This window comes from Elephantulus edwardii, unplaced genomic scaffold, assembly GCF_000299155.1.
Source record: "Elephantulus edwardii isolate Elephantulus edwardi_28Jun2011 unplaced genomic scaffold, EleEdw1.0 scaffold00151, whole genome shotgun sequence".
Lineage (NCBI taxonomy): Eukaryota > Metazoa > Chordata > Mammalia > Macroscelidea > Macroscelididae > Elephantulus > Elephantulus edwardii.
Genome location: NW_006399901.1, coordinates 709,162 through 720,985, shown reverse-complemented (window position 1 = coordinate 720,985; position 11,824 = coordinate 709,162). Strand labels below are relative to the sequence as shown.

The 11,824-nt window shown below is 39.9% G+C and overlaps 1 pseudogene; it reads left to right on the top strand.

Annotated features, from left to right (window-relative positions):
- LOC102860550 overlaps positions 1-10,669 on the top strand; it is a 26,275-nt pseudogene extending 15,606 nt beyond the window's left edge.
- The last annotated feature ends 1,155 nt before the right edge of the window (positions 10,670-11,824 follow it).

The window sequence follows — 11,824 nt, the reverse complement described above, 5'->3', positions numbered from 1 at the left end:
GTCATGCTTAGGAGGGTGGAGGAACAGTGCAAGAAAGGAAGACCCTCGATAAGATGGATTGATTCAGTGAGTGGTGTAATGGTGGTAGATGTGTTAGAGACAATAAGATTGGCACAGGACAGAGCAGAGTTTAGGGCTATTGTACTTAAGGTTTCTGTGAGTCACAGGTGACTTGACAGCACATAACAACCACAAACAACAACATACCAACTTCACTGAAAATTTCCTCTTGTCCTATTCTGAGAATTTCAAAGTCTTACTTTTGAAAGTCAGAATTATGGCAAAACTATTCCAAACCATGGCGGAATTGGAACTCTCTATGTGTTCTCATGTAAGGAGTCCTGGTGAAATAGCATGCTACCAAGTGTTCTTATTAGTGATAATAAGTGATATGAAAGTATCTGTGTTGATTTTCAAACTATATCTTATGAATATTTTCTCCTTAAATGTAATCTAGAGATGTTATGGAGAACTCTGATTAGACACAGTATGAGTAACAAATTTTCAGAGAACATTGTTATTATCTATTTAATAAAATAGTTTTCTGAGATATTTATTTCCAAGTGCACACTGTTGGCTTATAGAATCTAAGTCCATTTTGATGTAAATTCTTTCAATATAATTTTTTTTCATGTTCTTACAGTACAATAAAGTGGTTTTCACGTTACAATAAAGTGGTTTTCATGTTAACATTTTTCTTAGGCAATATTTTACCAACATTGTATGAAGCAGTGAATATTATCTTCATTTTGCAGACTATAATATCCAAAGGGGGGAAATGCATTATTTGTCTTAAAAACCAGTTCTTGACAAGTTTTTCCTAAGAAAATAAAATGTATTGATTTTTAGGTAGAGACAATAGATTAATAAACATGTTTGTTCAATTTCATCCTAAACTATTTAAATATGACCGTAAAGATGTTGATTTAAATGTCTGAAATCTAAAAGGATAGAAATAAGAAGAAGAAAACAGCAATAGCCTTTCTACAAACGTGGCGTCAAAAATGAAGAAGGAAGCCCTTGCCCCTCCCAAAACTGAAGCCAAAGAAAAGGCATTCAAGGCAAAGAAGGCCATCTTGAAGGGCATCCACAGCCACAAAATAAAGAAGATCCATGCATCACCCACCTTCTGGTGGCCTAAGACGCTGAGACTCCGAAAGTAGCCCAAATATTCCCAGGAAAGTAACCCCTGGAGAAACAAGCTTGATCACTATGTCATCATCAAGTTTCCCCTGACCACTGAGTCAGCCATGAAGAGACAGAAGGTAACAATGCACTTGTGTTCATTGTGGATGTCAAGGCCAACAAGCACAAAATGAAACAAGCTATAAAGAAGCTCTATGACATAGAAATGGCCAAGGTCAATAGCTTGATTAGGCCTGTTGGAGAGAAGAAGTCCTGTGTTCAGCTTGCTCCTGACTACAATACTTTGGATGTTGCCAATAAAACTGGGATCAATTAAACTGATTCCAGCTGGCTTATTCTAAATGTCAATTTTCCTCACCAACAAAAAGAAAACAGCAATGACATTTTGCAAGTGGAAAAGCCAAAGAATGAGAGGGAATGAAGTTATTGGGCCTAAGAAACCACACTAGTAATGGAGGACCAAACTAGCAAGGACCAATCAAAGGCACAGTCTGTGGAAATCTCCACTATCGAGTATTACTGGGAGGGGGAGTCAAAAGGATGATTGATGAGGTAAAATAAGGAAGAGCCACTGAAAGATATTTATGAAGCAGTTATGTTCCCTAGTTGTTCCCCTTCTGAACTTGCAGAATCAAACAGTGGCTCTTCTCCCACCATGGTATAAAATCAGAAGTTTTGATTCTTTGGAAATAGTGATAGAAGACCTTTGAATAGTGGGACATAAGGCACACTGAAAATAGGAGAATTCAGTGAAAGTATTCCTATTGATGTGATGTGTAGCAAGCACACTAGACTGCTAACCTAAGGTCAGTCGTTGGAATCTACCAGCATCTTTACAGGAGAAAGATGGGTGGTCTCCTACCACTAAAATTTACAACCTGGGAAGCACCCCGCATGGGCCTAAGTATACTCTTCTGGCCATTTTGAAAATTTTCTTGAGCAGGATTTTGCTTGCAGAGGAAGATCAAAGACGGCCCACCCGAGCGTCACATGGAGCTCACTGCCTCATGGAGCTCACTGACCCATGGCCTGCCTTCAGAAAGCCTTGGTTTGCGTCCTTGTCCTACTTCCTTTCTTGCTTTTTCAATCTTGAGCGGGTCTGCTCTCCACTCTGAAAGCCCCTTTTCCATTTGTGGAAGGAGGAAGTAATAATATCTACTCAGAGTTACAGTTAGACCACTTGACAGAAAGGAAGGGGACCATAATGGTGGTGCTCGAGCCAGAAGTGTGGTCCCCGGCCATGGTCTCCAGTATGGCACAAGGTCCAAACCTCTGAAGAACTTGGAGAGGGTGGAGCCTCTCAGCCACTGGGGAAAGCCACCTGATGCCAGGGGAGAGCTGCCTGGTGCATATGAGGAACTTTATCTAAGCCCATTTCCTCTACCTCCTCCTCCAGTACACCTGTGGCTAACACCGCCAAAGCCCTTTTTTTTTATTTTATAACTCACAAGATTTTTCTCTCTAGATTTTCTGCCTTTCCTATGAGTAACCTGAACACAGAGTCTTGTTCCAGAGTCTGAACCCTGAGCCCAGTTCCAGAGACAGAAGGGAAATATAGCTTCCTGCTAAGGACGTAAGTAAGGGTGGATGGAGCCTCGAGGTTCAGCCGGCCACTCCCACTAGACTCACCCAAACAAACACCTTGCAGTCAGAGGGCAGAAAAAGTCATGAAAATGTATTAAACTGAACAGGAAGGCAGGCAGCTTCAACTCAAGACCACCAGTCAAGTGTTGTAGTGGGCTCCGCTTCCCCTTCATCTCAACGTCCCTGGTCAGCATGAAGCAGCCAGAGAGTCTGTGCCTCTATTCCCAAATGGGAAACCCACAAATAAAAAAAGACAATCTCTTTGTTTAAAAAAAATTAATTACCATTGGATTATGCCCACCATTACCCTGTCTTTTCTAGTCCCTGCCAGATCTTTCTCATTTCTTTTACCCACTTCCTCCACCCACCAAATTGTGCAATCTTGTGATTTCATCCCTACCTATCATCACCTTTCTGCTCCCACCCTGTGCCCCCTTGGGTCCCCATACCTGGTTTTTTACAACAAATTTTTTAAAAGGGAGGGGAAAAATCACAGTCTTGGAAACCTGATGTTGAGTGGCCATGAGGCAGAACCAGCTCAGTGGCGGCAGGTTGGTTTTGTTTTATTATTCTTATTGATATCTTGATAAATCAAGGAGAAATGGAAATGGTCAAGGATCTAATCCTATTTGGATCAACAATCAATATGTGAAAGGTGGATGAAGAGTACCCAGGTTGGCCAAAGTATATAAGAGAAAAGGATGGTCTCCATACAAGGTACAGTACGTATGATGTTAACTGTCAAAGAACCAAGTGAGATTATGTATGTAGGTATAAATGTATATATGAGTACGTGTTGTGTGTGTGAATGCATATTGCTTTTGTTGCGTATTGTCGAGCCGAAAGCACAAACAGTTGACTCTCCTGTGGGTTCTCAGAGACAGTAAATCGTGGAGCAGTTGATGGACATGAATCGCGTACTTTTGCACTGGCAGCACAATTCCTCACCACTGAGCCACCAGAGCTAGAAATCAAAATAAGGAGTATGTGATTAGGCATCATCTGTATGACAACAGAATAAGAGGTGCATTGCCAAGTGGACTGGCGAAGGGAGCGAGGGAGGAAAATGTGCAACGATGAATGAATGAAAATCCAACTTTTCTGTAAACTTTCTTAAAAATCACAATTGAAAAATAAATTATACATGCAAAGAGGGGCAAAGAGAACTAAAAGAAAAGAAAATGAAAACCTCACTGCCATCAAGATGGTGCTGATTCATAGTGATCCTCCTTCAGGTTTTCGAGGCTGCTGTTCTTAAGAGGAAGAGATTGCCAATCTTTCTTCCTCAGAGGTGCTGTGCATATTTTTAAAAAAACACAATACAGCCCACTCATTACCCTCAAGTCAGAACTCACCCATACTTGGCTCTCTACTGGGTTTGCGAGGCTATACATCTCACAGGAGGAGATGGTCCATCTTCCTCCCTCAGGACAGCTGAGGGATTCTAACTGACAGGTATACCAGCGCAACTCCCTCCCAACTACAATGTCAGAGCTACCTGGGCACAAGCAGACATACTATATGTATACACATATGTATGCACACACACATAATATACCAAACCACACAGGGAACACAGTGATGGGTACTTCTAAGACATCACCTCATGCAACTTGTTTTCTTGATTTGAGAGCTTACAATCATAATTTCATGAAACTATTCAGTCAATTGACATAATATAATTTTTAAAGGTTATGTTTTACAATACGAGTTTGGTGTGTTATGCCTGGAGTCTCGAAACTTTGCTGTAACCATCTAAGATACAATCATTGGTTATATTCATCCAAAGGCAAAGAGAAAGAAGAAAATTCAAGATTCAGAGAAGAAATTAGTCTACAAGATAGACTATCTATAGAAATAATATAGCCTAGAAGTCTTATAATATACCTCGGCACTACAATAACTAAATGATGCCCAACCAGCAAGATCTGATCAGGACCACAGTTGATGGATCTTGATAGGATGGGAGAAAATCATGGAAGAGAATGAAAGTTCCTTAAGTATGCAGACTTATTAGAGGATTTCCTGAGACAACTAGCCACATAACAGACTGATTCCTAGAATAAAGACTATCAGCTGTGAGAACTACACACTTAAAGAAAATAATATATATGAAATGAAAAGTTCAGCAATTACTCTAAAGCAAAGATGGAAGGGTAACAGGAAAACTAGGTTACTGAAATCAGATCATCAAGAACAGAATTCAGGAGAATGTTGCTATATTATAAAAAATGTCATTATTGACCATATTGCTGTTGTTGTTGTTGTTGTTGTGTGCCCACGAGTCGGAACTGGCTCACCGATGACCCTCCAGTGGGTTTTCAGAGGCTGTAAATTGCACAGGAAGAGACTGCCCACCTTTCTCCCAGCGAGGAGCTGGTGGATTCTAACTGCCTGTCTTAGCGTTAGCAGTTTGATTCTTTACCATTGAGCCACTTCTTGTTGTTGTTGTTGTTCTTGTTGTGTGTCAAGTTGGAACTGACCCCTAGCTGGTTTCAGAGGCAGTTAATTCTAAGAGAGGAGACTGACTGCCCATCATCCTTCTCCCATGGAGCAGCGGGTGCATTAGAACTGTGTACCTTCAGGATTGCAGTGTAGCTTCTTACCACTAGGCCACTCGAGCTCCCTATTAAGTTAGTAGAGCTCCTTTTTACTGACAGTTGTTGTTGCTGTGTACCATAGAGTCGGAACGGACCCATAGCTGACCCTCCAGTGGCTTTTCAGAGACAGTTAATCCCACAGGAGGAGATCATCTAGCCTTCTCCTGCGGAGCAGCTAGTGGATTCGAACCACTTGCTTTCGGAATTGCAGTGCAGGTTCTGGGTTTTCAAATCAAGAAGAGCCTTGTATCATGACCGGAGATTTGAGGTGATGGTTCAATAAAATGTATATTGTTGTTTTCCTCTTCTTTACCACAGATGTTTTCAATACAAGTTTTGGGACACTAATTTAAATGCTAAAAGAATCCCTCTTCTTATACATTGTAATCTCACCTGCTTACCAGCAGACACTTTAGCTTCAACTGAAAGACCTGAAACACAAATAACAGTGTTGGTGAAAACAGACAAATATAACTCACTGCCATGGATTTGATTTGGCCTGAGCAACTTTGTAAGACAGAGCAGAACTGCCCTGTGAGATTTTCAAGGCTTGATCCTTATAGGCGCAGACAACTTTATCTTTTTCCCTTGCAGAGGCTTGGATTCGAGTCATAACTTTTTTGGTCAGCAGCCCAACACTTAACTACACCACCAGGGCTCCCTAATATATAATTCTACATAATCAGGTAACATCACATTATATTTTTTTCCCCAACACACAATTTCTAAAATCACAATAAAGCCTGTATTTAAAAATAAAACCAATAAAACTTAACTCAAGATTTACAACACTGTGTAAGAAATTTTGCAGTATTACTCTTTTTTCCCCCTTCAGACAGAAATTTCAGCCTTACTCTCTTTTCCTCCTGCAAACCCAATTTCTTTTAATGTTGGGATTTAATAATACCAACCAAAGTGATCCTACCTGAGATTACTCACTGTGCTCAACTTCTCTTCTACTATAACATATATCAATATTCTCTTTCCCCTCGCCTTGCTTGTTGTTGTTACATGCTGTCAAGTCATCTGCAATTCATAGCAACCTACGCACAATAGCTCTGAACTTTGCCCTATCCTGAGCCAGTCTCACTGACTGACACACCTAATCCCATTTCCCCAGTTACTATATCAATCCATCTCATGCAGGATCTTCCTCTCTTGAGCTATCCCTCCATCCTTCCAAGCATGATGTCCCTCTCCAAGGACTTGTCCCTCCAGGCCATGTGCCCAAAGTATTATGAGACGGAGCTTCAAATCCTTGCCTCCAAGGAGCAGCCTGGTTTCACCCTCTCTAGGACAGACATCTTTGTTCCCTTGGCAGTCCATAGTATGTTCAATATTCTTAGTACCACAACCCAAAGGCATCAATTATTCTTCTATCATCCTTAGAAATTGTCCAGCTCTCTGATACATAGCAGGTAATTGCAAAGACCATGGCCTGGATTAGGCACACCTTAGTCTCTGACATCTTTGCTCTTCAGTACTCTGGAGAGGTCCCCCACAGCAGACTTTCCAAATGCAACTCCTCTTTTGATTTTTTTTTCCCCTTAGGCAAGTGAAATATATTCAAGTCATCAGTGTGGCTTTTCCCACTCACAACAGGAAGAAAAGAAATTGCTGATGTACTATAGAATGATTCATATTAAAATCAAATTACTTATAAGAAAATCAACCAACTTTCATTCCTCTTTGCATAGTTAACAGAGGATAAGAATGCTATCCTATAATGCAAACAAGAAAAATAAGTGGAAAGAAATATCTCACTTGACAACAGAAACTTAGTGAAAGAGGAACAGAGGATGGTATGTGGTTTTAGGCCTGAATATTTTCTGTAGATAATGTGCCTCCTTCAACGTTTTCAATAATCATCTCCACTTCTAAGAATCTGAGCAATTCTTGCCAGCACTACAGTATATCAGACATGGCATATAAGCTTCTTGAGATGTGAAGTTAAGAAAATTATCAAACTATACCTTAAAGATGCAAAACTTCCATTCAGAGTTTAATGGGAGGTTTTGAAATGAAAAGACTTTTGTTTTAATGGCTGGAATACAAAGTAATTTACAAGGAACTCAGAAAATATCTTCCTAGTCCACCCTTAAATGATGCCATTTAATTCACATTCTTATTTTTTCCGGTAATATTTTACTACATTTTTGGTGAAAGTATGCACATCAAAAGAGGCTGCCGTTCAACAATTTGTGCACATATTGTTCAGTGACACTGGCTACATTCTTCACATTGTGTCAACATTCTCATTATTGTTCTAGTTGTTCTGCCTCCAATAACCTACTTTCCTTGGTATCCTACCTTTTCATTTTTGCTTGAGAATAACTGTTGACCATTTGGTTTTATAGAGACAAAATTTTAAAGAGGCACAGCACTCACAGGTGCTATTGCCTATGTTATCAGCTAATCTGCTACGTAGCTGAAAGGTGAGTGACTTTAGGGTTCATTTTTGGTTCAAGGTTTAAAGAGTATCTCAGGGTAAAGATTTTAGGGATTCCTCCTATATATAAATCTAGAATTTTTGAGGATTTGAGACTGTTCGCATATACTTTCCATCAGGATCCATTCATTGTGGCAGCGCGGCACCATCTAGTTCTTCTGGTCTCAAGATAGAAGAGAGTCATTGGTTCATTTTCATCTTTCTCTTTTGCTTTAGATGATTATAAAACAATAGTTACACTGTCACAAGCAATGAAACCTTAAAATAATGCTACAATAAGCACAGGAGTGCATATGTCAGCTTCTGTCTCTTCTCTTAGGCTGGGAGGGTATATACATAGAGGCGATTTCCTAGATTGGATTTTTTGAAAAGGAGAGATACTGTTTTCCATAGAGGTTGTATCTTTTCTGCCAGAAATGGATAAGAGTGGGAATCTCCTACACAACCTTGAAATTTTGCATTCTCTATATTTTGTCATTTCTCTCTATTGAGGGAACTATGGATTGCTGCGATACTGATCATTGTGCCTTTGTTCTGTCAAGTGCCATAATGGTTACACATGGTTGACAATATCTGGTTAGCTAACAGATTGAGACAGACTTGGAAGCAGGAGTGGCATCCATTTCCTAAACATACTTGTGGAAACTCTATAAACTTAGAGAAAGGACGATAGTTACAAGATTAAAGTCTTTTGTTTATGGCATTAGTAATAGATGGCACTTAACAACAACAACAACAATATATATTGCAAAGCCCTTGTATTGCAATGTTGTATTGCATTGGCTCGATGCCATTTGATTGCACTCTTGTTTGGGTTGAGGGTCAGTGTAGGTCGTTTTCTTTATTTAAGCCTCAGGTTTAGAGTCAATGAGACCTCTAGGAGGACACTTGAATTTAAGGCCAAGTCATTTTGGAAACTGGGTGGAGCGACTAGACTCTGTAAGATGGGCTTTCTTGTTTTGGTTTGAGGCTCATTGTAGAATGTTTGAATGTTTTTGTTTCTTTGATGTGTCAAATGTGATAATGGTTACCCATGGTGGACAGTGTTTGGTGGAGCTCCCTGATTAAAACAAGCCTGGAAGCAGGAGTGGCATCCACTTCCGAAATAACTTGTCTCTGGAAACCCTATGAACTTGGAGAAAAGATGGAAGTTATACAAGTGTTCAGGTCTTTTGTTCATAGGGTCACTATGAGTGGTCTATGACTCAACGGCACTTAACAACAACATAATAATTAATGAGGGAGCTCTGGTGGCCTCACAGTAAGAAGCTGCACTGCAGTCCCAAGGGCGCGTGGTTCCGCCAGCTGCTCCGCTGGAGAAGGATGAGCAATCTCCTGCTGTGAGATTAACTGTCTCTGAAAACCTACTGGGGATCAGCTGCAGGACGGTTCCAACCCAATGACAAACACCACCAGTAAATGATAGCACTTTTTCAAGTACTGTGTCTGCCCTTGTCTTTTGCAGCATTATTACGTCTTTAAAACAAGTCATTTACACTTCAATCAAAAGTATTGTTGCTGTTGTGTAGTGCTGAGTCAGAGCTAACTCATAGTTAACCCTCCTGCAGGTTTGCAAAGGCAGTAAACCACAAGGGAGGAGACTGCCTGGATTTCTCCTGTGAAGCCACTGATGGAGTTAAACTACCAGAGGTTGAGCTGACAAGGCAGCTCCCTACCACTAAGCCACCAGAACTCCCTAATCAAAAGTAACCATAGACTGACTTACATTTAGTTTTGCTTCTTACTTCTCTACCCCTGCTCTTGTTCTAGTGAAATATATGATGCCATTTGGCCATGAGTGTTAGGAAAATGGTAGCCTAGGACAGCTGACTGTTAAGTGACATTGATTCATCCCCTCCTCTAGAACCCTGAGAAACAGACATGTGGAGGAGGACAGTGAATCCCCAAGGAAGGGAGAGGAGGACTTCCCCTCTCAGACATCATAGAGGGTAAACCACCATTGATTATGGAAGAGTTTCACAAGAGAAATAACTCAAAGACAGCTCCTCACCCCAGTTCAACAGCTCAAGGAATGCCTATCTCTCCTTTTGCTCAACAGATGTCGCTAAGAGGATCTGTGACAGTGACAAGTGTCCCTCTTCCTGGAAAGCAAATACAGATTCAAGGAGTCATCCAGACCACTCAATCTTCTGAAATTCACCCACCACATATGCAAACTGCATCACCTTATCAGAAAGCGAGCTACCTCAGGAGTCCCCTGACAGCATAAGTTCCTCACAGAAAGCCCACAGGATCCCAGGAAAGCACTCATCTTACAGAAAATTCTCTAAGACCTATGCTCTGACCGTACATGGAGCAGAAAAGGGGGCAGAGAGAACTCTGCAGTCTTTGTGGTCTCTTCTCTGTCTTGTCAGACAGGTGTTGGACTGTATGTTACCACTGCCCCAAATGGAGACTTGTATCAGGCCACTTCAGGCACAGGTGGCCTACAGGGGCTTCAGACAATCTGTGTGAGAAATCCAGGCTATACTCAGCAAGGCACAGAAATTCTTCAGTACACACAGACCTCTAATGGACAGTAAAAACTTGTGCCAAACAACGAGATGGTACAGACGGCACCAGGAGATAGGCACATTTGAGATCCAAACCACAGTTTCAGCCGTTTCACTACCACAAACTTTGTGATGACACAGCCCATGGCTCTTACATCTCTGACAAGCCTGCCTCAGATGCCTGCCTCCCCCCTAACTCCCCAGTTGAAAAGAGAAATAAGGTTGATGAAAAACAGAGAAGCTGCCCAAGAATGTCTAAGAAATAAGAGTACATGAAATCCCTGGGAAATTGAATTGCCATTCTGCAAAATAAAAATAAATTTCTAATAGAAGAGTGTAAAACTTTAAAGAATTTTTATTCCCATAAAAGTAGTTGATGCTTAAAAAATATTTTTATAGATTTGTCTAAAAAGTAGATGGATTATTTTGTTTTAAAAATGGAGTTTTTAACTTAAAAAGTAAAACATAAAGCTCTTTATTTAGGTTTTAGCAATGCAAAAATAAATATCTTATATAAGAAATCTGGTGACAGATGATTAAGTGGAAAATAACCTCAAGAAAGCTACAGGAATAACTGGAAATTTTGTAAAAATTAAACCTACTTGAGATGCAAGAAGTGAATTTCCTTCAGCAATGTGAATATTCTAAATGAATAATAGTCAATAATACAAAAGTGTTAAATAAAAGAAAAAATTGGTGAACTGAATTCTTAAAAAAATAAATCTATGCTTTCAATGTTTGTATTACTTAATGTTTCCTGAAATGTACTGATTCAATAATATTATGTGAGGACAATGTGTATGTCCTTACATCTGTGAAAAAAATCCAAATTACAAATGTGAAAAGGAAAATTAGTAACTAAATATATCAATAATGTATTTTGATTATAGTTGTTCTATCGTGAAGACTTTTAAATGGATCTTGAGAATGAATGAATTCCCCCCACCCCCCACCGCAGGGGAGAGCGTGAATGCACTAGAATTTCCCACATTTGGGGAAATTGCAGGGATCAGCACATTCTGAGTGCAACAGAAAAGCCAAATGATTTTTGAGGTCTCCCAAATAGGCAACTAAGTACAAGAGGAATTCAGGTGTTAATTGCGTCAGTTTTATTAGAATGGAAAGGAAATTACTTAAAAGTTTGGTCATTTTAAATAGTTTATTTTTGTGCCACTCTGAGAATAGTGAGTTTTCTGCTAATCTGTACAATTTAATATATACTTATTCTGTGTGGGGGAAAAATGGAACAGAATGTGTACATGCTTTTAAAATGATACTAGAGGGATTTTTTTAAAAAAATAATTTTATACTGGTTTACATGCAAAGGTTATGAAGTTCATATACATTGTTTTTGACACTGGACTAGAGGATTTTTTTAAAACTCTCTGGACTGGAACCCTTATTCACTGTTGGTGGGAGTGTAAAATGGTGCAACCACTGTGGAAAGCGATGTGGCGCTTTCTCAAAAAGTTGCAAATAGAGATACCATTTGACCCAGCAATTCCACTACTGGGAATATACCCTAAAGAGAC